At 39.8% G+C, this 26,535-nt stretch overlaps 1 protein-coding gene across 3 annotated transcripts in view; it reads left to right on the forward strand.

Annotated features, from left to right (window-relative positions):
* Positions 1–26,535, forward strand: part of ZNF516 (zinc finger protein 516) — a 100,989-nt gene that overhangs the window by 44,991 nt on the left and 29,463 nt on the right. The gene's annotated exons all lie outside the window — the stretch shown is intronic.

Genomic DNA, 26,535 nt, shown 5'->3' on the forward strand with positions numbered 1-26,535 from the left:
CCATTCTTTCCTTACTTGCCCTTCTGCTGGTTTTTGTTTGTTTTCTGTTTGGTGAACAAAAACGGTTTCCTCTCATTTTCATTCCTTTTGTTCTGAAGAACATAGTTATCTATAGAGTTAAACTCATTTTCAAGACCATCGTGGATGAAGTAATCTGCACCATTGTGGAAGAGAGTGGGTTTATTCAATTACCTTGCTCTTTCAGGATATTATATAATGTTGCCCTTTCTCCTGGCTTCAGACTCCACAGCAACAAAGCGACATTTTCCAGAATTGTGAATTGTTACGTGTTTTTCATAAATTTTTGAAGCAATGGTGGATATATTCAAATTAATCCAAGAACAGCAGGGGTTTTTTATGCTTTTTCACCTTTCCGTAAAAAAAACAACTCCAGAAAGTCTAGTGACAAGCTAGATTTGTACAGATTCTTAAATATTTACAGTATGATTACTTGCATGTTTAAAAGACTCCGAATTTGGCTTTCCCATATGCTGTTGAATTCTTGAACACTTAAATTTCCTTTTGGGTACATGCCTACTCTGTTTGTATCACCGAGATACTTCTGACACAAGGTGTGGTGATAAAATTGCAGCTTTGTCTAGAGTTAAATGGGGCTGCCATGTTTCACCAGTGTAATGTACAATGCTGCAATCAGAACTGCTGTGATGGAAAACCATCTCTCTGCAGTTGGGCTGGAAACACCGCAACACTTCCTCGTATGGCATTCAAATAGGAAAACTGTTCTTATATGCTCTCCATATTTTATTTCTAACCGGAGGAGTTGTCTCATTCTTTTGCTTGTTCTGCTTCTTGACTCAACTCTGGCTTTGAGCCCTTGCTGCAGGACTGAGAAAGTCCTGAAAGGGGAGAGTTAGTCACACAGCACTATGTTCTCATAGGAATTAAAGTTCCTGGCTTAACTGATGCCAGCGACTGGAAATTCACTTCTTTGGGTACCAAATTGATCCTTGTTTGCTTTAACTGTAAAGATGCAGCAAACTGATGGGCTCGAATAAAGGCACATTTTGGAAAAGGGATATATTTGCAGTGATGGGTTGGGATGGTGGCTGCTGCATTTTATATTTGCTAACATCACAGCTGAGGAGCTAATCAAGTATTTAATTGGCTAATGAGAAACATTTCAGTACAAGAGAAGTGTTGTCTATTACTAGAGTTTATTTAGTGTCTCAGTGAAGGGAACATTTTTTACAAATGGCAGGGTTTTTTTTAACTTGAAAGAAAGTTTAAAGTTTTTTGCTTATTTGTTTTGCTATGTTTACAAGGAGTTTTCATAGGTAAATGTTCAGGACTAAAGTTTCCTAATTATCTCATTTTGGTATGGAGGTTTATTGGCACTGCCCTGGTATTCTAAGGAACTGGAGTCCTTCTGTCCAGCAAGCTCTAAGATTCTTCTGCAGATTCTGCTGTAACTCAAAAGGGTTTTTTTTTCCCTCCCCTATGAGCAGTAACTTAAAGTATATGGAATACAGGCCAGATTCTGCCCTCATGTATGTGCCTGCAAAAATGAGGTGTTCTGGTATGGCCTTGAAGCACATTTTGTCCTAGAACTGCTGTAGTTTGCTATCCTTTGCTGCAGCTTTTTTTAGTTACTCTTCCAGGTGAAGATTTTCCATCAAGAATAGAGCTCCAGCCCCATGGACAGGCTTCCTCCCCAGTGGAGGCAGACAAGCAGGGCTCTCAGTTCCTGTTCCTGACATTATTGCTACAGCATTATTTTTACTCAGGCCATAATCAAGAAAATCTTGTGCTACTCAAAAGTTTATACAATATCTGTTTTTGTTTTTTTTTTTTTTTACTTTCCTATCTTTACTCTTTGTTTCCCCCTTTCATGCATTACTGTGTTACCCTGTGTCAGAAAAGGGCCTTGAGACAGCCAAGTATTGAATGCTGTGGCCTTGACTCAGCTGAAAGTATTTCTTTGTGCATTTAATTCTTAATAATCTGAGGAGCACTGTTGACACACAGGGTCTTAGCAGGGCACCTCTATGGTCACTTAGGGCCAGCAGGTGTTGGAGCTGAGGGTGGCAGGAGCAGGGAAGTATTGACAAGGCACACTGGGAGAAGAGCAAGAATTGGGGTTGAGAGCCTCCAGGGCAGGCACTCCTTTTAACACGTCTGGAATTTGCCTCTGCTGCCTTTGTCGAGTAGCATCATGATTTCTCAGGCACTGGGGTGTAGTGTTGCAAACCCAGTTTATCAGCTGTTGGGCTGACTACCAAGTGTGCTTCATCTGGTTGGAGGGAGGGTAAATAGGAGTTTTCTAGAGTTACACATAGTGTACTGTGTGATACCTGTCATGCAGAGATCTTGCATGGAGTATTTGTGCTTTGTGTGACAGCTATGTGGGAAGAGGTGGCTCAGAGCACGTTTGCTTACTTAAGACCAGACTTTGGATGATTTTGAGGTATTCCTGCCCCAGATGATTCTTCATTTTTATTTATCATTCAAGCCACTTGCAAAACTGTACCTGAATGTTCACTGAGTTGTGTCCAAAGCTGTGTGAACCATCTGTAGATTGTTGCTCACCTCTTCCCCAAATTGAGGTTTTTTGTTGGGCTTTTAAAATGATTTTCATTTTTCCTTGAAAAGAGCCCCAGAGATATGACTGAGGGAGTAGTGAGGGATTATATATGTGTTGATAAAAGTGAAAGGAAAACACTATTTTTATAATCTTTCAGCTTCTCACCTAAAATGTAGTTTTAGATATATGAAAGTAATTTGGTGGTTAGTATTTTTAAGGCATGAGCCCCTTCATTGCCATGGTGGTTTTAGCAGCGAAGGTGTTTGGGTTTGTTACATTAGGCTATATGTCAGTCCTGAAATGAAGAAGAAAGAATAATTTTTGAGGCTGTGACTGCTGTTGGCAGGTGGAAAGATCAGGAAAAGAAGTGAAAAGAATTTAAATACCTCTTAGTTCTTGGCAAGCATGGAGTAAAAGCACAGACCTGAGATAGCCCAGCCAGTGAGGAAATGCCATAAAGGTGGTACTACTTCTTGCATGTAAGTGTCAGTCTGGGCTGGAAGTAAATGTTAAAATTAATCTAGGAGGGGAAAACAAAGAAAATAAAAGAAAAAAAAGAAAAGGAGTGTTATACAGAAATAAAGGAGAGGAATGCTGCTTCTAGCATGGCCATGTCCAGGAAAGACATCAAGGAAAGGAGAGGATCTATCACCTTGCAATGCTGCTTCCAGTGAAAACCATCTTGTGTATTCTATTTCCTTTGTCTCCTGCCTCTGCTCTCCCTTCTCTTTGCCTTTTTTTCCCTTCTGTTGGACTCTGATTTTTCAAAATGCTTTAAGGAGAGACTGATTCACCTGTATTTCACGCGCATTGTTTTACTGCACTGCCCAGTGCAGGAAGGGGCTGACTGCGAGTGAGGACTGTTGTGCTGGGCCCTGTACCAATACTGCTTTCAGCCCAAGAAGCTTGTGACCTGGCTGAGGTGGACACAAGACTGTGCAGAATATAAAAAAAAACTCAATCAGTGAATACAAAACAGTGGTGTGTGGCTGTGATTGGTTTATGTCAGGAATCACTGGTGGCATGGTGGGACCTGCTTAGAATATGAGCACCATGAAGGAGTGAGATGGGAGTAAGGTGCAGTGTGGAGAGAAAGGAGAATGGGGGAAGGCAGGGAGAAGCAGGACCTTGGTGAAGGGAGCTGAGCCACGTGATGAGGTTTCAGGGGGGATGGGGAGCTGAAGAGAGGTGTGCAGTGGCATTGGAGTTCAGACCCTCCAAAGCAGCGCCAGCATGCTGGTGGCTTGCACTGAATCTGTAAAGGCTCATGATGTGCTCTTCTCAGGTGGGTCACTCCAACAAGATTTCCATGTGAAAACCAGAAGGTCTGGACCACTTTCTTTGTGTTTGTTACATTTCAAAAACTCCTAGAAGAGCATGGCCAGAGACTGGTTTAGTATCTTTTCTAGTAAACTGAAGAAGAGACAACTGCCTATGAATTGCTTACAGGTTATACAGTCTTGGGGATGTAACATATACCATTTATCCCAGGCCTGTTACATGAAAATCCTATATATAAACTGGAATGCTTGAATAGGAACATAACATTAGCAAGTTCTGAGGAAAAAGAGTAGGGGAGATTTATGAAGCATAAATTTGGACTTTGTTTTGCTCAGATATGAATTATAACAAGTCCAGGAGCTGGAACTTCATTGAAAATTGCATCTTTTTAGAAGTCTTTTGATGCAAAATAATTCAAAAGTAAAATTTGTTTAGAGTTGCTTTAATATTTTAGTGAAGCAGCAAGGCTGTAATTTTGGTGAGGAAAGGAACAGTAAGAATAAAATATCTAAGCAAATGAAATTAGAAAAATAAAAATGTATAGTAATTGCAGAGAACAGAGCTAGTTCTAGTAAATGTTTTCTGTTGCTAGCATGACTGTATGGAACACCCGCCAGTATTCAGTATCAGGACATCATTGTTCTTACATGAAAAAGTGTTTCTCTGTGTGCAAGGGGAGGTCTCCCCACTGTGTAAAAATCAAACATTTTTATTACATATCTTGATTAATTACACTTCAGATGCTTCTCATGCCATACTCTCACTTACTGTAAATCCCATAGTATTGTGCTGCTAAGGGCAGTGCTCTTGGGGCATTTTACACCAAATAAATCTTGTTCTATATGTACACTCTTAAGTATGTTTCAGTTATTTAGCATATTTAGTTTGCTGAAGGAGCATATAACAAACTGGAGAATGTTTCAGTCCTGGACAATTGGTAATTCTTGCTCGAGGCTTCCATGAAATAAGGCCATTTCAAGAAGGAAGTGTCTCAGAACTGTGAAGATAAGAGTGTTATGCTGTGATTACATGTTCACCAGTTAATTTGGGCATTGCTAAGGGGTGCTTATTGGGATGTAAAACCATTTCAGCTTTACAACTCAAACTAGTTGTTTGAATTCTTAACTCCAGTGAGATCAGTGAAACTTTGGGACTTGGAATTACAAGCAAATTGATGCTTCAAATCATAGGAGAAGTCGGGCAGAGGCAAAGACCTTCTGCTAGCAGTAAGGGATCCATTAGATGTTGGTTGGGACTTAGCAGAGTTCAGCTGTTCCTTAAAGCAAATTAGGACTCCACCTGTTACCTAGTTTGTTACCTAGTTTGACCACATCTAACAATACCATTTAGAAATTTCTCTTTCCTATCTGCCTTGCTATAATGCAAGTCCAATGTAAAGGACTGCAATGATAGTCCAATCCTGATGCATGTTAGCAAAGCCATGTGCAGTGTGGTACTTTCTCATGATCTGAGGTTTCTCTGCAAAACACCGCAGGTTGGACCATCATTTTTGACCAGTACAAGCCTGTGTATATCTCCACAGCAGCACTTGTAACTTTTTCCTCCCCTTGTACTCTCCTCAGGACTGCAGTGGTATCTCCTATGTGAGTATATACATTCCTGTGGTGTTGCCCTCAGCAGTATTTTTTGATTCTATTTGTCATTAACTGTGGGTTGATCTTAATGGGAATACCTACTGAGGAAACAGAACAAAATAGAAATTATGCTGATTGTCCCAAGAAAATGGATAGCAAGAAAAATTCTGGCAGCCAGGATGAGTGCAGTGTGTACTGAGAGGAGAGGAAGAGAGAAAAGCCATGGGACAGCTAAAAAGTGGTTAAAACCTCCCTTGCCAGGTGCACCTCACACACATGAAGTTGCTTGCCCCTTCTGTATTTTAGGCTGATGGTGGGAGCTATACTTCAGCAAATCCATGCAGGAAATGTTTGATTGGAACAGGACAGCAATGCTTTGGCATAAGGCAGTCTGTACCCTTTAATGCTATCCATTAACCTGACGTCATACTGACTGAGGAACATGCAACAATTGCCCTGTAGGAATCTTAGGTAAATTCCACTCTGTTACTGATTACCAACTTTGCTCTGCATTACCAGGGCCTGTCTTACTCAGTCCCATGTAATGTGGGTGGCCAGTAAGAGTGTTAAACAGCAATTCAAGTTCCTCTTGAAATGGGGCATGGTGATGAGGAACAGATAACACACAGTCAGCTCAAGTCAGAACTAAGGATTGCTGGCTGAACTTGGGATACTTCAGTAGATTAATGGCTTGTCATGAGAGAGATACCCTTTATTGTTGCTCAGAGACAATTTCTTATGCAGTGTTTTGAAGTTATTAGACTAGCTGTAGCACTACTTTTATTCCTTGTAAGCATTACAGTGAGGGTGTTAAGTGCCGAAGAACTTTGTGCATGTCAAAGATACTTCTGCTGTATTTAGCTTTAATGGTTAGTGTTCCTTTTTTGCAGGTTACCATATGCAATAACAAGTGACACAGTGAGATAGAAGTATTATTTAGGCAGTTTACTGTAGCTGTACTTCTGTGATATAAGCAACCAAAACATAGCTCAGCTTGGAAGAAAAATTGTACAAGATGCTAAGAGAGAAATAGGTTTACCCAACCTTTATTTTATCTCTTAGGAAGCAAGGAAGTGTGGTTGCTTAAAGGTAGGTCATAGCAGGATAAGCTTTGCCCTGAAGCTTATAGAAAATGCCCAAGATTATTTATTCATACTACTACTTCCACATTTTTTGGAAATGTTGTCCCAAGAGCTGCTTCAAAGGATTGCTTGTGTCTTTGTTTATTTCTTCCTCAGCTGTCAGTCACCATTCCACACTTACCATACACTAGCATTTAAAAAAAATGTATTTCCAAGGGTGTGGAAATGTATTGGTTTCAGTTTGTGCATTCAGAAATACCCCTTCATGTTTAAGTCAGTTGCACAGGGATTCCAGTGTTCATACTAGAGCTAAAAAGTTCTTGTTCAGTAAATAGGATAAATGTCTGCATAAAGGGGTGTGCACTTGGAAATCCAGCTGCATAGAACCTCAGTTTTAACAAATCCCTCACTTCTTGACACCTGCCTTGACCTTGCTGCCTTGTAAAAGTCAGTTTAGCATCTCTGGTAATTCTTTGTACTGGATGTTTCTATTACATCAAACTCTAGCGTGTGAAATACTGCTTTGTGACATTTATAGTTAAAAGATCACATTGTGTAGTGCTTTCATTTTCAAGCAGTTTCTGATCAGTGAGGAATGCCTCCCCCCAGATAGTAAAACAGGATTCAGGCAATGGAAATTATGATGGTAGTGTTTTAATCTGATTTCCAAATACTTCAGTAGCTCCATGACTGTGCTTAGTGGGATTCTGCTCATCTGTAAATGACTGCTAACGAGGGGCTTGTATAAATGTCTTTAATGCTAAATCTTTTTGCAGTTCTTAACATTATGGTTCACAGTTTCCCCTGGACCAAGAGTCAGATTTTCTTTTTTAGTGCATTAGGTTTGGCAGTAGGTACTCTCAGTGGATGGGATGGGCTGAATTCTGCGGGAGCTGAAATGTGGGGGAGTCCCAGGGCTGCACAGGATATAAAAGTAATGTGTGGTTGGGCCTAGCTTTGGTAGATAATATGTTTTCTGCAGGTGTGTTTTACAAATACAAGTTTTATTAGGTCTCACTTGACTTCACTTTTTTATGTTTTAACCCACTAGTCTCATTCAGGCACTGGATTACTTTACTGTAAAAAAGGGCCTGAATATGGTACCAGTCGTACCAGTAAAAGTCAAGAGCAACTTTGCTGCAGTTAAGGGAACTCTTTGTGATAGGAGCTTCGATAGCTTTTCTTATTCTCAGTTTTCTTTTGATTGTCTACAAGATTTATCATCAGCAAGCCTGTATTTTTAGGGATGTGAAAAGCATATAGTGAATTTTATTGAAAATTTGGAGGAAGACTTTGCATTTTGCATTATAATTTTCAGTGCCTTAGGCCTTGAATGAGACATTTGGATCCTTGTACTTGGTGTGTGATTGCTACTGTCCCATATTTTGTAACTGACCGATAGACATTATTTTCAATGCCCTGAATGGATTTGTAAATGTGTAGGGAACTTACTTTCATGGTGAATTTGTTTTTTTTGTTTATAGACAGCATGGATTTGGACTGGAAAATTGCAGAATACTTTGGCCTTGATACAGCAATAGTTACAACAGCTGGCTTGATATTAAGCATATGAGCAGTAAGATTAGAATAATTGTTAACTTCTTTGTTGAACCACTTGGCACCTAATGGCCTGAGATTAGAGAAGAATAGGGAAATCTTTCTTTTCTCTAATCAATGCCAGTGTAAATTGCATATCCTGAAATGTACTGTAGCATGTAAACTTTACAGGGGATAAGACTAAGGGAGGAGCAAGTCTCAGAATTGTCTTTTGTGGGTACTCTGTTGATGGCTTCAGTTACGCTTTAGCAATGCTGAGGGCAAAAATCCAACCCTTCATCCTTTTAAAGTGCAGAATCTCTAATGAGAAGGTGTCCATGTGAAAGGTAAAAGTACTCGCTCAATTGACGACTATTGTAACTTTGATACGGGTGCTTACTTAACATGGATTTAGGGCATGAGATACTCATCCTTGTACAGGACCCATGGAGAAAGATTTGCCCTCCTGCTTTCAGAACTTTGTTTTCAAGGTGGGTAATCTCAAACCTCAGTTATTACTTCATTATCTCTGTTACTTCAAAAAACAGAAAAACAAATAGCCATTAAAATGATTGTTTTTGTCATATCACAGGTATAGAGCTAAGAGGTTCAGTTTTATTTGTGATCCAGAAGTTAGGATTTACACCAAGTCAGATCTCTTTTTATTACAGGATGCAAAATCACAGATTTTTATATATTTAAAGACTAAATTTAGAGTTAGTTTGTAATATAAGGCATTCCCAAACCTTGTGTTTCTTTGAGATAACAAATTCATCAGGCAGCTGAAGGCATCAGCTACACCTAACAGCACTTCAGAGGTGTGTGTTATCTTAGGATAGCATATGTCCTGTGATGTCTTACTGCTTAAATAGCATTTGAGGCAAGCTGTTGTCAGCAAAACCTAAATATTTGGTGGGGAGAAAAAAGCATAACCACAAGGGAAATATATGGGTTCTTTGGGAAATGTGAACCTCAGGTCTAAAGGGTGGTTTTTTTTTTTTTTTTTCCTCTAACCTCTCTCCTTCTGTGAAACATTTTCTAGGTGTTTTGACAGTAGAGGTCTTTCACCAGTGTCATGATGGTGAAGGACTGAATGCAATGACTCAGGATGATAATGGGATATAAAAGACTTCATCTCTTTCTATGCCTGCTGTACCCCAAGGTAGTGGAGCAGATGCTGTGTTTCCTTGTTGCCTTTTGCATGTTTTGGTAGGTTCATACCCTTACTGAACCAAGGGTATGATCAGTTTTTTGTGATTTAGCCTTTATTCAGTAGGTAGTAAAGCCTTTTTTTTGGTAGATAATGAAGCAAACAGATCTGTCTCTTCCTTGGAAGAGAATTCAGGAAGTACAGCTTACACTGCACATGGAACATATTAATCCTAAACCCCTTATAATACTTTGCAGAAGTTTCTTGTCCTTGCACATATCTGTATCCACATGCACAGCAATTTCCCAGAAATGTCTTAACCTTAAGTACTGTTGAAGCCTGGAGAAGCCTTAAAAAATAGCCAAACACAGAATGACAAATAAAGTTGTAACAGGAAAAAATTAATCTTTACTTGGATTGTTCTGGGACAACAAAATGGGTGCACATAAGTGAGGATCACTTACTTGGTTCTGTAATGCTAAATATATTTGACAAGGAAGCCTCAATGCTGTTATTTTTGTGGAAGTAGGGAGTGTTGTGCTTCTTTTAGTTTAATACACACAGATAGGACACATCAGTTATAATTTAAATATAATAATATAATTTTGCAAGTTTTTAGGATTTTTTTATCTTGGGTGTTATCAGCATGCAAATGTTTAATACTAAGGCTCATAATGGAAATTAAGTGCTATTAATTCATAATTAAGTTTTTATGTGCCAAGTAAGATTTTCTGCTATTCTGACATTTCTTGGTCAATTATATTAGAGCAAGATTGTGTTTAAAAAAAAATGTATCTTAGCATATATTCAGTAAGTTGAAATACTGACTTCACTCAACCAAGGCATCATGGAAAGTACTCTTCATAGAGTATTTACTCAAATTCCAGTTTTGCAACTTTCTTTGTGGCCTTTAGAAGCCAAAAGGAAAGAAACCTGATACCTAGGGAAGAAAGGAAGGTTGGAAAGGGCCAAAACCATAATGTAATTAAAAAGTCCATCAAGCAGAAAAAGGTTTGAGAAAGACAAAAATTCAGAAGGTGTTTGAGTTTCTGTAGAAGTATAGATAAATAGATCTACATGGTAAAGGGATGATGTGTTACTATTAGAGGTGCATCCAGATGATGTAAACAGCTTCTTCTGGAAGCTCACTGATAGTTCCAAGCAGGTCTCTGTTGCGGACAGCTCTCCTGAGATCCCTGTTGTAGTGGGGAGTGAGAGCCATGCTAAAGCACAAGCCAGAAATGTGGTTTTCTGCAGTAACTGCCCTATCTGTGAATTTGCTTTCTGACATGCACATGTTTGATCTGATGCATGATATCAAGGTTATCTCACAGCATATACACTGTAGGATTACCAATCCATGTTTCTTCTGTTGAGGGTCCCAACTGGGAGTGAGCCAAAGTGCCATTTTATGATGTATCCCGGTGTTACTGTGGGCAAACCAGGCACTCAGGCTGGTGCTGCTGAGAGCTGGGTGATGGATGGGACCTGGCTGGGGGTATTTTTCTTTGATGCAACCATTGTGTTTGTGAGTCGAAGGAAGTCATGGAAGAGTTTTGTCTTGAAGGGTCTGGATTTCAGGCTCTTGTCAGCTGCAAACCATAGGTGGTTTATGTAGGTGTGGGGAGCCTTAGGAGCAGCCTTGGAAAAGAGCTGAATCAACAGCACAAGGAAGTAAGCTGGAGGTAAAAGCATGCTGTGTTTGCATAAATGGTGTCACAATGTTGGCTTACTAATGGGAGGAGATCCGTAAGGATAGCCAAGGCCTGGAGCAGCACGTGCCAGGGAGTTTGGCACGCTGTGGGAACTCATCCTGTGTGGGCACAGCTGGCGTTTGGGAACAGAGTATTGTTTAAAGGAAGGAAATGAGTGACCACGGAGAAAAAGTGGAGCACCAAAGAAGAAGGTGCTGTAACTCAGTGTCATCCTGCTCATGTCAGGAGGTGGGAGTGAACTGGGGAAGGAGGACAGACAGTGCCCCTGCTACAACCCTGCATGAGCAGTCCCAGCATCTGAAGCTGTGCACAGCAGCAGAGAAGGTGAAAGAAAAGCATGTGAAAGTTTCTTTCAGGTCCTGAGTACAGTGGAAATGGAAAAGGGAAGGAGAAGTGATAGGGAAACATACTAATGAGGGATTCTGTTTTGATATGTTGCATCTTAGTGTTTTACCTGGTAAATCACAAGGATAATGATGTTCCTTTGTACCTTTTCATCTGAGTGCTTGAATGGCAAGAGATAATTGTTGTATTTGGAGAAATACTTCGAAAGAAAACATTTGTACCTCTGTATCTGTTTCACTTTCCTGCTGTGTGGGGAAGAGGATTAAATGTGTCTTTATCAAAAGTGTTATTGAATGAAAGATTCAAAATGATGAAGTGCTGGACTATGAAAACATGATTACTTAAAACTGGTGTGACTGGACCTCTTAGTTTAAATGTAGCATGTCATTTCAAAGGCACTAAAGCCAGATGGATGGATAACTTGCCCCAGATGTTTAGATTCAGTGGAGCAATCGCACGTGGTGTTTTGAACAAAGTTGCCTATACCCTAATAATGGTATTTTGTGAATAATACTGTAATTTCAGACACCTTTATTTGTCTGTATTTTATACACAAATAAATTGGTACCCATGGCAAGCACAGTGTTTGTCAAACTAGCTTCAAAATCTTAATGTGTTGCTTTCTTGTTACAGTGACTTGAAATACTTGCTTTGTTTCTTTAATGAAATTAACAGCTTGTTGAGAGCTAAGGTTGCATGTTGGATTCATAATCAGTTTTGTTTATACAGAATATTTTATTTTCTGTCTTTCTTTCATTTTGGGGGGCATTTATATATTAACAGAACTCCCGCTGTTTATTCTTTACCCTTAAGCTACAGCCCTTTGTTGTAGCATCACAGTGTTGACCCTGGAACCAATTACAGTGCATAACATCCAGAGGATGATGAGACTTACTCTGCATCTATTGTTTTCCAGTAGTCCTGGAGTACATAATTCTTGCAGTGCGGTAGGATAACTCTGTTTAAGATTTTTGTGACACTACCTGGCCAAAACCAATAGTAAAAGCAATAAAAAATAGGCTCCTTTGCCAGTCTCTTGTTTAATAGTCCCAAGAGCACAGCTGGGAAAGCTGCAAAGTTCTTCCTGCATTTGGAGAGTCGGGATGTTCTCCATTAGTTTTGATGTCTGTCGCTTCCCTGGAAGTGAGCGCATGTGTAAATGTGATACAGATGTTGTATGAAAGCTTAATTGTGCCTTTATTTACTTTAAGCTTTGGCGCTGTTCTGTTTTGACGCCCACCCTCCCACCCCAAAAGGCTTTTCCTGAGAAGAGAAGGGAAACTGTTTTCCCATTCCTCTCTTACTCAAGAGTTAATTATATTCTGCACTGTGACTATACCTCAGCAAAAGCTGAATGGAGAAGCAAGACTCCTGACAAAAAGGCAGAAATTTTTAGGTGAGCTTAGGTTTTCCATTCTTTCTTAGGACTTAGAAGTCCTTACTGATTTCAGCCAAAGGAAGAAATCCCACCCTGAGGTTACATTTCATCCATGTGCTTTGTTTCTGAGAGAGCTTAAATCTTCACGTTTGGTTGCAGGTCATTGACAGCCAACTTGGTTAAGTTGTCACAGGTGCAACTGCAAGCAGCCAGCAGGAACTGAAGAAACACGGGTAATCCCACTTAGGAAATCCCCTACTAGCTTGGTGCTCCTTTGAAGCAGAACACCAGAAATACAGTTAGTGGCAGTTAGGGGAAAAAAAGGAAGAAAAGAAATCCTCACTCATGAATCAAAATTAAAGCAATATACACTTCTCTAATTTCTGGGGTTACCATGTTATCACTGCTCTTCTTACAGTGTTCTTCTCTCTGGACTCCTGAAAACAAAGAAGAAATTGGTTGCTCATTTTCTTTAACTAATACTGTACTCTGGTTCTGGGATGCCAGATATGCAGATTTGCAAATATGCAAAGTCAGACTGGATAAGCACATTTAATTTTATTCTTATATATAAGAATATAAGCTGTATTTATTTGTGCTGTATTTATTTTTGTGTGTGCCTTTTTGCCCATTGAGTTTTCATGCTTTCACAATTACCAGTGTAATCTCTTCCCTTTTTATTTGCACCTCCCCAATACAACAAAATGAAACAAGCCATTTTCTCAAGAAGTCTGAGACCCAACTTGTTTAGATTTTCAGATAAGCAATAACAAGAGTAGTCTCATAATTTTGATGAAAACTGTAGGTTTGTTTTTTTGTTGTAGTTTGTTTTTTTTTTTTTTGTGTGGTTTTTTTTTTTTGTTTTTTTTTTTTATTTTTTTTTTTTTTTTAAGTTACCTGAATCGTGAGGGATTGAGATTATCAAAGTCTGGTTCTGAACTAACATGGCTTGTATCGTGTGTTTGTGGAAGAAAATTAATTGAGCAGATCCGAGACAATTTTGGTGTTTGTTGTTTTTAGGGGTTTTTTTCCCAGAAGAGGAGCTTCCTGTCTCTTTCTAGAAAAATGGTCAGCTTTTCTAGGGAGGAAGAAGTATGTGAAATGCATTATTTCATATGTCATTTAAAAGAAAAACACTGAGCAACCTCATCTTGTCCATCAGCTTCTGCTGGTCAAAAATATGTTTTAAAAAAATGTTATTTTTCCTTGTATCTGTTAAGGACACGGCTTCCATTTTCATAGAATTATATATATGATTTTTTTTCTATTAGAAAGAGGCAGAGTCACAATGTCGCAGAATCATTTTCAAGTGGAAAGCTTAGCAAAGTCCCCAAGGGAAAAGTAAAAGGGAACTTTAAACAGGGATCAAAACAGAGAATTAAGGAGTAGATAATGGTATATATGAGAACTGTGAAAGTGTTAATGACCAGAATCTTCCAGAAGGATTTCCCACTGCGTAATAGCATTTTCAAACATACAGCTGTGTCTAATTACCTAAAACTGATGTACAGTGCAATTAATGCTGCATCTGAAGAGCCAGGTAACAGGGCAGCTGACCACCCATGTGAACAAATAACCCAATATCTGTGCAATCTGGCCAAATAAATGCACGAGGAGCATATTCAGATGTTCACAGACTTTGGCAGGCCCAGCTTCTGAGCCAATGCCATTCCCTGCCCTCAGACTGGACACAGATACATGGAAGTCAAGTGAAAAAAGAGCAGAGAGAAAGCCAGTCAGTCAGGAGCATAGTGTCTAAAGTTTAGGGAAAATATTTCTAGATTCTGTTTCAAGCCACAAATAAAAATAATCCAGCAAATAGTTACTGCAAAAATAGAAGCAATCTGACTTTTAGAAATTTCTGAACAGCTGATATCATGACCCTGTATTCTTTGTTATTTATGGAAATCTGTTACTTGCCAGACTGTGAAAATGGCTGCCTGCTTGTATATATATTACTTTTGAATTGCTTATAAGCCAGCAGCCACATTTTCACTAAAAGCTTAATAAAATATGAAAGATGGAAAAGACAACGTCTCCTTATTAATACCTAGATATAAAACTATTTCAATACTTTAAACATTCAAATCATTTGTGTGAAACAAAAAGGATGAAAAAGCTTTCCCAAATAAATGACTGTCATCAAAGTTTCTTTCCATATAAGGCTCATATTTCATCTCCAGGCCTAGCTAAAAAGAACAGAAATACATGATCATCACGTAATTAATAAATTATTCCCTTCTGATGGTGTAGTGATTTTACTGGGCTTTCTTTAAAGTGCAGTTAGTTATTTTCCTACATTATGAAGTTTGTTTGAGCTTAATATCTTGTATTTTGCTCAGCTGTTGTAAGGCAAAACTAATCTTAATAACCGATTTACTAAATGCTGCTGTTTCTATTTGCCTGTCCATGTCAAGTATTGCATGGGCATTTTAACTAGCTGAGAAATTATGTGGAAGCAACAGAGTTAAATGAGTGATGAATTACTTGTTTGCTCTCAAATCTGTTTCCCTCTGTCTTGTTTTCACCTCACCCTGCCACTGTACCAACCACTCATCCAATTCAGCTGTAAATTTCTTAGTGGAAACTATGCAGTCTCTTCAACTGCCCTGTCTCCAAACGAGTGTTTCAAACCAAATTCCAGACTTGCCTGGAAGTCTGTATTCATAAGCCTTGGGAGTGGAATAGCTGAGAGTCTGACCCATCAAAAGCAACCACTGACTGTAAATGTGAAAGGTGTCTACAGCCTGACCACTACACACAAGCTGTTGAACAAGAGCTTGGTGTGAGAAAGATATTTTGAAGTGAAGATGGGAGCGGAATAGGGTTTTGCTGTTTACAGGAAGCATGGGAGAAGAGGCTTTCCTGGTGTGTTCAGGCAAGGATGTTAATTAGTTTCTCGTTGAAATGTGGCTCCACTGAGTTGGTGGAAAGGATGAGTGGCAGGTTGAAAAAAGTCCAATATAAAACCAGTATTACTGATCTTGAAGCCTGCAAGTCTGAAGTAGGCAGCCTCCAAGAGTCAGTCAAAATAAACAAAATTTATCTCTGGGTAAGAAAAGGCAGAGGTTTGTCTTCTTCAGGTTGGTTTCCTAACAGGCTGAGCTGGGGAGAGGATGGCTTTTGGCAAGGAAAGCTTGAATTTGTCACAAATACTGTAGCATCTTTTTGCTTTTGTCAGACAGAAGCCTAAGAACTGTGCTGTCTACAGAATATGTACTGCTACTTTGCCAAAGCCCAAACAGGTTTTTTGACAATCCTTATGCTTCCAGTATAGCCTGACCTGCCTTATATGCAAAGAGAGTGCCTTAAGGCTGGTGTCTAGACAGAGCCTTGTATTTCAGCAAAGGGAATTAAAAGTAGGCTCTATTATCTGTAAATTTGCAGAGAAAACTGTACTTTGGCTACCTGCCTCTGAATTTATTGGAAAAAATATTAAATTTTTTGTTGATTCCTAGGATGTGCAAAGCTAGGGAAGGCATTTCAGGTGTTGCTTGTCAGGATGTAACTATATCATGGCTGTTTCAAATGCCACTGCTGAACTGCTGTTGTAAAGAATAAAAAGTGGGGCTGCTGTTTGTAGACAATCCTATTCCATGTCTCAGGTGTCATTGTTGTAAAGGATTATTCTGCCCTTACAAACCATACAAAGGCAGCTCAGTGAGCTTGACCTTAAAGCTAAAATGAAATTATGATCTGTTCTGCACCCTGCAGGATGGACTGAGAGAGTCAGGATGGTGATTCTTCAGTTCATTCATGGTGAATTGTAAGTAAACAAACAAGGCACTAGTTAGTAGGACTGTTTGTAGTTAGTAGATGCTTATTGGGTGTATTATCCTTGATCCAAATTTCCAAGGTGTGTTGCCATTTGCTACCATTAGAATTAATATGGTCATGGAGTAAGTTACTTGGGTAATGTCTGTGTCAGGGTTAATACAGTGTAGGTCATGTTGCAAGTCTTAGTTCCTCAAACACCCAGTGTATTCAGAAATACAGCTATTCATGGTTTATTATTTACCCATTTTAAAAGTAATATCAAAACTTTGGTCTATTACACAAAGTTTTTTTCTTATTCTTTGATTTTAGTTCAAAGTCACTTTGTCAGGATGAGACATAGTGGATGCTCAGTGCAAAATATCTAAGGGAGTGTGAGGCAAATGCACTTGCCAGCCATCAGCTCAAACACTCTTAAAACTTCCTCAACCTTTTAAGAGATTTAAGACTGAAACCTCGAGTTAAGATTTGCCTTATGGATTTTATTCTTGGCAGTAAATTGTACAAAACAGGTATACATGAAATGCTGTTTTGCTGATTCACAAAGAGTAGTGTCTTAGGTCTCAGAAAAATTCAGCTTTTGTTTTCAGATCATCTGCATTCCCTTATAACTGCTTGCATCATTGAAAATAGTTCCTCTAAGTGCCCCTCTGTCCTTCATCTGTAGTGCTCTACTGTTGGTGAACAGCAGGTTTCGAGTTTTGACTAATAGGCTGGGACTCAGATGGATGACCTCTTTCAATTATTCATGATAGATCTGAGTAGCCAGTGTATAACACTGACAACATTCATACCTTTCTACTGTAATATGAACTGTAAACGATACAGTGATTGATAGACTACAGATGACCCTTGGTCATTTTTATTCATTCCTGTTGCTGAGTTCTGTAACCTGTTTTTCATTGCTTAAGCTATGGAGCTACTGTGTTTCTAAAAACTCCCAACTGTCCAGAGCTAGGAGAGGCTCTGAATTTACTGGTTTTTATATTTATGTTCTTTGGACTAGTTCTCTCTCTTTTGAGGTTACTAGTTGTAGCACTGAGGATTTCAGTGGGATCACAGCAGACTTTTTATACCTATTTAGAATAGTATTAGATAAATGAAATAAAACATGGTTGGGGGATTCTGTGCTGTGCCTGATGGTGAGTAGAAGTGAGTAGAGCTATGGGAAGGGGAATTCTCAACAAAAGCAGAGAAAGAAGTGTTGCTTGCCCGTTGCTCATGGACTGCTTCTGTTTGCCTTGTAGGTTAATGCAAAAAGAAGGTCGAAACAATATAAGGGTTGAGGTGTTTTGCTTCTTAACTGCTGCATAAGGGAGTTCCTTTGTATAATCCTACATTACACATACTGTGCTATCAAGAGCCTCGGATGCAAATTTAGCGTTGAGAATAAGCTGAAGTTTTAAGAGCATTTAAATCACTTTACTCAGGGTCTTACTGGAGAAGTGTTTTCCGGAGTCCAGAATAAGAAAAGGCTTCTGAATTTGTGATTTCTTTTGTTTATGGAGTACATTGCATATAAGCACAGTAATTTGTGTTTTTGCAAATTTGTTTGAGAAGGTAAAGGTAAAAAAAATTCAAAAAAAAATTGCTTGTAGGTAAAGATCTATAAAAAGAGTTCTGCATTTAAACATGCTGCTTACCAGGAGTTCAGAGAAAAGGCCTGATTAGAAGGTAAGAATATAGTTGAGTGAGACTTGGGAGAAATCAACACTGGCTCCTGTGCTGGAAGACAGAAGGGGATGGAGGGGAGTCCAAGTTTGTGACAACATCCGAAAGTAACCCAGAACTGGAAGATAAGGAAGAAACACCTGTTTCACAGGAGACTTAGATGCACTCTGCGTTGCAGGTTCTGCCAGCAGAGTTGTCTGTGTTAGATGTGTTAGGCTTAGAGCAGCATTACCCAGTGAGCCCTGTAGGTCTGGTGAAAGGGGAGTCCAGATGCAGATGGAACAATGCCAACCAACCAAGTGACACTTCCAGCTATCTTTTGTGTAGAGGAACGGCTATAACAACACAAATAGCAGTCTTGCCACGGTGTCTCCATCCATGCTGACAGTCCTGTGGATGTCTGGTTTTGGTTCCTGGCACAGATTTAACCTTGGTACTCTTGGTGTGAGGATTCATGCATTGACACCCCCTAAGATTTGTGACCCAGGGCTTCTTAATGAGGGATGATGGCAATGGTGGTGACTTGCTCTGTAATGGCAGCTACACCACGATTCACTTGCAGGTAAGGATGCTCTTGTACTTGGGGTTTGAGCAAGTGGGGAACAAGAAGTGCTTGGAAACCCTGTCACCTGTGCTCACAAGTTTGCTTCAGTCACAGGCATTAAACCAGGAACTCTCTTCCCTTCAGCTTCATTCCAGGGAAAGACCTGTGGCAGGCTGTTGCTTTATGTATTGCAGGCATTCGAGAGACTGTACCTGGTGTATTAGGTTACTAAGCAGACCTGCTGGCACACCTGAATCCTTATCTGTCTGGCTTCCCCCAGCAGCCCTAGAGTGTCAGGCACCTTTCCTCAGGGAGCACCAATACTAGTGCTCTGCTCCCTTGCATTTGCTGTGGGTCTTCAGTGTAGCTGAAAGCAGGACTGTTCTCCACTCACCAGTCCACCTTAACAGAGCATTACTAGCCAACATATTTTGTTGATCAGTGTGATTCCAACTCTGCAGCAATATGTAGACTAACCAGATGGAGGCTTGTACCTCTTGTGATTGTAAAATTAACCAGAATCATTGATAGTTACGAGAGTGATGACGGAGACCCAGGCGCTGTCAGAACAATGTGCTTTGAGGCATGCTTAAATCTGTTAGGACAATATTTCATGTTGCTGCGTGCTCAGTACACAATTCTACAGCACAGCAAGGCGCTTACGCCTCCCTCAGCTCTGAGGGTGGATAAAGGATGAAGATTATTCACTACTGAATTTGACTCAGCAAAGAAGGTGCAGGTTTCACTCCATTCAGAGGCATAGCCAAGAAATTTTAGTCAAAGGTCTGTGTGACAGGATTTTTGGGTTTTGTTAATTTCTTAATAGTCCTAAGATTTTCTTTCTGAATAAAACAAAGTTTTTTAATTGGAACTGAGTGTGAGAACTTCCAGGGAATCAGTGAGAAATTTGTAAGAAACAGCTGGAAATAACAGTGGAGAAGGCAGTGCCATCTCTATTCTCTTCCTGCCACACAGCCCACAGGCATACTGTAGTTCCCTGTTCATTTACATCAGTGACTAAAGGACCTATTTAAATGAATGAAGTTAATGAATTAATAAATGCAGAACGGGGGAGAAACCTGCATTACAAAAGGTACTTTGTTCTTAGATGCTGAGAGTAAGAGTTGGGTTGGTATTTCACAACATAGCTCTGACTGCAGTTTGCTGTATTTCCTAATACATCCCTGGTAACATGAGATTGCACCATAGATTCCTCCTATTAAATGGTTATTCAGATGTGTTGCGCTACTGGCAGCTTTTTGCTTGCATATCAATTATTAGTTGTTTGAATTAGCAAAACATTGATTAGTAGAGTCTTTTGCTTTGCTAGTGGTACTGCAGACTCTTTAGCCATTTGGTTGTCAGATACAGTCGTTCTGTGCTTGAGCTTCTCAAAATAATGCTTGCTAGTGCCTCTGTAATTAAACATCTGTCAGGGTTTTAGAAATGCCCTATGGGTTTTCTTTTTTAGGGGGAGGGAAAGACAAACCCCTGTTTTTAGGGGGAAGAATGCTGTGTGTAGCAGCAAAATATATTTTGTTTCAGCACAAGGGTGAACTTAGGAGATTAGCAGTTTTCTTCTCCATTTTGGCTGATGTAAATAAGCAGTAAATTTATTGAGACATCCGGCATGAAACTGGTGTGAGAACAGAACTTTGGGCCTCGTGTGGCAGCTTGAGCAGATGGGTGCTTCTTACTATTTCTTAAAAACTGAAATGACAGGGAGATTAGGGTTTAAAAATCACAGCTTCTGTCGCATGCATTAATTAAAGGCTTTTAGTATAATAATTCTATCTTATTGTTCTAGAGCATACGCTCAGCTACTTTCAATTTTTAAAAGTACTCTGCCTTTCTCTGGGAGCCACGGCTGTTTGTTCAGTTAAATTCCTTCTGATTAAAGCTCCCTGAATAGTCATTGCCTTCATATACCAAGACCAGCCCTGTTTTCTCTATGCTACACTGATAATGGGGTCACTGGGAGATCTCTGAATTACAAGTTCTAACTGAAGTTTTATAGCGCTTCAGGGATGCTTCAGTGCTCAGCACAGTCTGATGAGCCTCAAAGTACCATTGGAGCACTTGGGGCAGTGGCTCATACATTTCTATTCCTGACTTGTTTGGCTCACAGGGGAAGCACTGAAGAAATTTTGGTGATTTCCTGTCAGGTTCAAAATAATCATCATACTTTCCAATACAGAAAGATGTTTGAACCCAGTTACTGTGATGATGCAGCAGTATGAGCATTTTTCTCTTTTTTCTTAGATATGCCTGCACTAGCCTCTTCTTTACTACTTCTTCCCTGCAAAATACAAACCTGCAGATTTTTCAAATCTGAAAATGACGTGTATCAAGAGTAACGATGTCTCAGTGATGTAGGTGGTTCTCCTCTGGAGTCCCAAACTGATGAGTTGTGACAAGGTTGCTTAAAGAAAAAGGCTCTTAAAGTAACTGCCATGCAAGTTTTATTTAAAAATGTCAGCCCTATGAATACTGTGGATCTGTTACTGGTTTTGTTTCTTCCAGCAAAGCTTGACATTCCCTGGAAGAGCAGATGTTAGTGGAATGAACTCCTTCTGGGGAATTAACTAATTAAGAAGGTCGAGCTTCTGCGTTCTTCCAAACCGTGTATCCCGAGGCTGCAGTGTAGTGTCAGGGCTCTTTCTTGGCACTACTTGATAGAACACGTAGGTTGAGAATGGGTGAAGACCTGTAACTGTCTGCCAGGCTGCTAATCTGGTGTTGGAGTTCAGCAAAGGAAAAGGAAAAGAGCTGCCAGTCCAACAGCTTTCCTCTTTTCCCTTTAAACTGACCATCAAATGTGGTGGAGGTGGCATCCATTTCCTGCAGTTTGCTGGAGAGCCTGTCCTGATACCAGTTCAGTGAGTGAGTAGGCAGACTTGATTTATGCTGTCTCTGGCCAGCATCACCTGACAGACACAGGCTTTGCATCTGGGAGATGAAGATAGTGTCATCAGCTCTGAGATTTACTTAGTGATGAGTAGTAAAATGATGATTTTTCTCTTTCTTGCTTTCTGTCTGTTTGGGTTTTTTTTGTTTGTTTGTTTTGGTTTGGTTTTGTTTTGTAGTTTTAATTTTTTTTGTCCAAGTTGGCAAATGCCACTCCCAGCAGTTGGGAGCAGAACCTCGAAGGAGCGGAGTCTGTTGTTCTTTGCTTCATTAAGTGCTACAGCTGCCTGTAACGAGCTATTAAGCAGTTAGAGCAAGCTGATCTATCTTTAGACTGTACTGACCCATTATCACCCCGAGTCTTCATGTCTTAGAGGACAGGCCACATCAAGTGAGGGATTTTTTAGATCCTCTTAGATTCAGGAAGGAGCTTGGTTAGAAGGGGTAGAATAGCACCCACCTGCAACAAGACAACCATGGTAAAAAAGGGGCTGTTGTTTGTCTGTTTCCAGCTTTGGGGAAATGGAAAACCTCCTCAGAGAGTTTCAAAGAAAAGGTGAAACTTGTTCAGTGGTGATTCTCCATTTTGAGACTGCAGCCATCTCTTGCACAGAGAGAGTGTGGAAGGGAAAAGATTAAATTGGCAAGGATTTGAGTTTGATAAGACTGGCAGAGGGATAGAGAAACCCCTCACTACCCCTCCTTGTGCCTTTCAACTTGGATTATAGAACCTGTCAGCCCAGAATTTGGAGGCAACTTTAACTGAGCTCATTCATTAAATTTCTCATACCTTAAGTGACGGTTAGAAAAAATTCAAGAAAGCTACCTACAATGAATCTGAGATCTAAATATGCTTATTTTGAAAGTATTGTTTGTAGCAGTGTGATACTATTAATTCAAAAAACCCTGCTTTCCACAGAAAATAATTAATTTCTTGTGATTCAGTAATGTTAGACAAGGTATTGCTTTGTTTTTCTGTTTTTTTTTTTTCAGCTTAGTAACAAGATGACTCAGATAGTAACCTGGATAATTAGGTTACATAGAAACAATTTCTATTAAAAATATAGGTTTATGTTCTTAACATTGCAGCTTAAATTTACTATCAGTAGCAGCAGATAAATTTTGAACGAAAATAGGATATGCATAAAAAATTTAGCTCCATTTTAAAGGCACTTCTCACTGTAAATGCAGGAGTATGACACTACAATAACATTTTTTAGGTAAACCAAATGAAGAGATTTTTAGATGAGCTGCTGTGGCACTTACACTTCTGATTTGTTTGAAAATGAGGATTGTACTTTACTACAAAACTGAAAGTACTCCACTGTCTTAAAAGTTTTATGTTTTGTCTGTTGAGAGGATTTCCAGGGTAAAACTGTACTTCACTTTGAAGTCCAACACTAAGCAGCCAGAAAACATTTAGCACAGTGCAAGTGCCAGCAATATTCAGCTGTATGAAATTCACAGTAGTTTAATTGAAGTCTGAATTTTATGTTTAGGTTAAGGGTGCATGAATTTCTTGGGCAAGAGTTTCTGCCTAAAGGAAGTTTTTCGACTTTGCCTGAGTGCAAATACAGTGCACTGAAAGTATAAAGAAAACTGAGAAGAACAAAAGAGTGGGGATCAGAGATGTTGGGACAATGAAAAAGGCAAGGAGAATGTAAAGAGCTGTTTGGTTTTTTTTAAATATACTTTTTTTTCATCATGACTCTGACTTTTCTTGCCTTACATGGTTATTTTGATCTTCACTGCAACTAATTAACTAGATTCAAAAGAAGGAATAACCAAAAGAAGGAGTAAGAGTTTACAAACTGATGTAAATGCTCAATTGTAGTAAATGATGAGGACTAGATGTAGTGAGGAGTTAAGATCAGCAAGGCTGTTTCCAGTGCATTACATCTTCAAAACTGGAAGTGTACCAGCTTATTAAGTTCCCTGTCCTTGCCAGGGCAGGTGATGAAGGAACAACAACTGAAATTAACACAGAGACTTCTGTGTGCAAAGCTGAGTCGAGTAGAGGAGAAATCTTCTCAGTTAGCTGGAGCTAAGAGGCACTGTCACTTCTGAGCAACAGTGCTCCTCCTCCAGAGGATAGAGAACTGTAATCTCAGAGGGATTGAACAACTTTCTCATGGTTGTTTATGGGACTAAAGTATGTAATAAACCCAAAAACTGTAGTTTGGAATGTCATTCGTTGTCTTTAACTACAAAACCATCCACCCTCTAAGTTTTTGGTTTTTTTTTTTTTTTTTTTTTTTTTTTTTTTTTTTTTTTTTTTTGTGAAGCAGAGAATGGAACAAGACAAAAGGACAGAGAGATAGTATAAATGACTAGAAAGAAGGATGTGTCCAGAATATGCTGGTAGGGTGTGAGGAAAAGAGGTCCAGAAGACCTCTTTATAGTGGTGGTAAAGGTAAAAGGCATTACACCTAAGCAATGAGCTTTTCTAGAGGTTAAAAAATACAGCCATGAAGATTCAGGCAGGAAGGGCAAAGGAGAAAACTCTTGGGGTAAAGTCCTTTAGTAGAGGAGATTGAAAAGTTGACTCAGCTTCATAGTTGGCATAAAGTGCTTGCTGCTGAGCTCTGCATGCTGCTGAAAAGGGTGGCTTTCACATCTGTGACCCTAAATACATACCTGGCTTAGCTAGAAACTATGCCAAGGATTCCCTTCTCATGGGAAGCCTTCTTGCACAGCCCAAAGAAGATGAAAGGAAGTACCTCATAGTGCAAAATTTCTTAATTATAGACAAAAGAAAACTTTAAAGGCTCTTTAAGAAGCAAAAACAAAAGACAAAGGAAAGGAGGAATTGTCAGCAATGAGCTTGGGAAAGCCAGTATTTCATCAACAAATACACAAAATTATAGCAGAGCCTTGGAAAGTCCCTGGTAAACTCAGTACTCATTTATCTTCTTATATTTTTCAGGGAACTTTCATTCTGAAATAACGAAGGAATTATGTGAATTAACCCTAAATATTTAAACCAAGTCATTTTTTTTTGAGAATATTCTTTGGAAGTGCTGCTTTTTATGAAACCTTGCAAAACATCCTTAAGCTTCGTGTTCTGACTTGGCTACTGTTGCTTTCCGTTCCCAGATAGTCAAAAAGAAAAGTGAGGCATCAGGGAAGAGTCAGTGGTTTGCTAAGTGTTTCATAAGCTGGAAACAAATGCCAGATAACCAAGTGCATTTGGGTGCTCAGAGGCAAAGAGTGTTCACATTCTGCAGATCATGATGAAACGTGCTTGTCTTCTGGAAGCTATGCCTTGTGAATGAAAGCATATGAAGTATGTTTTAATGTCATAAAATAGGAGTACCCAAAATCTTTCATTGCTTCAAAACACTAAGCCTTCATTTCAGGACTCCTTCCTCTAAAGAATTGATTTTTCTTAATTTTTTTTTTTCCCTGAGAATAGAGTTGGCTCCATTTATCCTTCTCCTGGTCTTTGTCTTAAGTTGAATTCAGAACACAATATTGTACTTCTTAGTCTTCCTTGCTACATTTGGCAAAATCTGAAGTTTTTGTTCACGTGCACTCTCCAAACATTTTGAATTTAATAATGTGTTGTTGCAACATCTTAATTTGCCTTCCTGTAACCACAAGCCATCAGTCTGGAGTAGCTTAGAACTGACCTGGTTGCAAATGTTGTCTGGCATCTCCAGAGATACCTGTTTTCTTGAAGTTATTGCTTATTAGTTTACTTTCCTGTTAGAAGTGAAGCTTCTCCCACTAGCAAAGCACTTTTTTAATTGGCAAGAATGTTCTCTCAATTAGCACTTGGCAGGCAGAGGTTTTTGCATTTGTGAGGTCTTTGTATTCTCTTCTCCCATGTTTCTGTATTTTCCCCAGTGGCTTTGCTAGGAAAGTTCAAGCCATCCTTTCCTGTGGAAAGGAACATGTGGGCTAACTGATTACCATGCATCAAGGAGGACACTCTGTAAAGAAGGATAGATGTTGGCATTACCTCATCCTACTACTGACCACCCAAACTTCGGCCTGTTTTGACAGGGATTTTTTTTACATAGTAGGGGCAGTGAACAAAAGTCAGAACATCTCTGCTAGAGGTTTTGTCTCCCTTAAAATGCCTTTCCACCATCTGCAAACATGGTACTTCCTTGTAAATTAATCTATATTAACCTATTAGGAACTATTTAAATAAAGACAATTTTGGTTTAAAAAATATATACAATACAGTTCATTATATAGAAAACCCTTGGTCTTTCTGTAATTACCCTCCAAGTTACTGGACTATTTTCTTGATGGTGGCAGACACTTTGACTTAGGATGAGTTGGGTGTCATCATCAACCGCATCAGCACACCTCAGTCCTGCAGGGACTGAGCATTTGCCACTTGATGCAGCGTCACTTTGCCCCATAGCTCTGACAGGAGCCCTGCACTAGGTCACCAAAGGACTTGTGTCCCCAGTACACAGAGGAGGAATGACATGTATGAATTTGGTTATGGACGGCAGGGGATTTTTAGTGGGGATTTTTGTTGTTTCTTTTTTTTTTTTTTTTTTTTTTTTTTTTTTTGTCTTCCTGTTCTTGTTTGTTTGCTTTTTATTTGTGTGGGGGCTGCTGGGCTGTGGGTAGGGTTTGGAGCGGGACCTCGGCAGCATCCGGACCCGGTCCCGGCTGGAGACACCGGAGGCGGCGGCGCTGCCTTTGGGAAGCGGCGCTGGCATCATCCGCTGGGCGGCGGCGCCACCTGGCGGCCACGGCCGGCACCAACATCTCCCTTCGCTTCCTCTCCCTCCTCCTCCTCCTTTTCGTGCCCGGCCTGCTCTCTGCTCATCAGCCCGCAGCTGCCCGGTGCCTGCTTGCTGCCGAGCCAGGGACTGACATCGGCATGCGGGAAAAGTCACTGCGCCTTTAGTGACAGTGAAAATACCAGAGCTGTCTTGCACGGCGATGTCCTGTGCAAATGGATGTCCCTGGGCTCTTTGGGGAGCTGCGGTGGGGGCGTTGGTGGCCGGAGAAGGCTGAAGGTGCTGTACATGGCAGTAAGTCCCTGG

This window comes from Vidua macroura, chromosome 1 (genome assembly GCF_024509145.1).
Source record: "Vidua macroura isolate BioBank_ID:100142 chromosome 1, ASM2450914v1, whole genome shotgun sequence".
Lineage (NCBI taxonomy): Eukaryota > Metazoa > Chordata > Aves > Passeriformes > Viduidae > Vidua > Vidua macroura.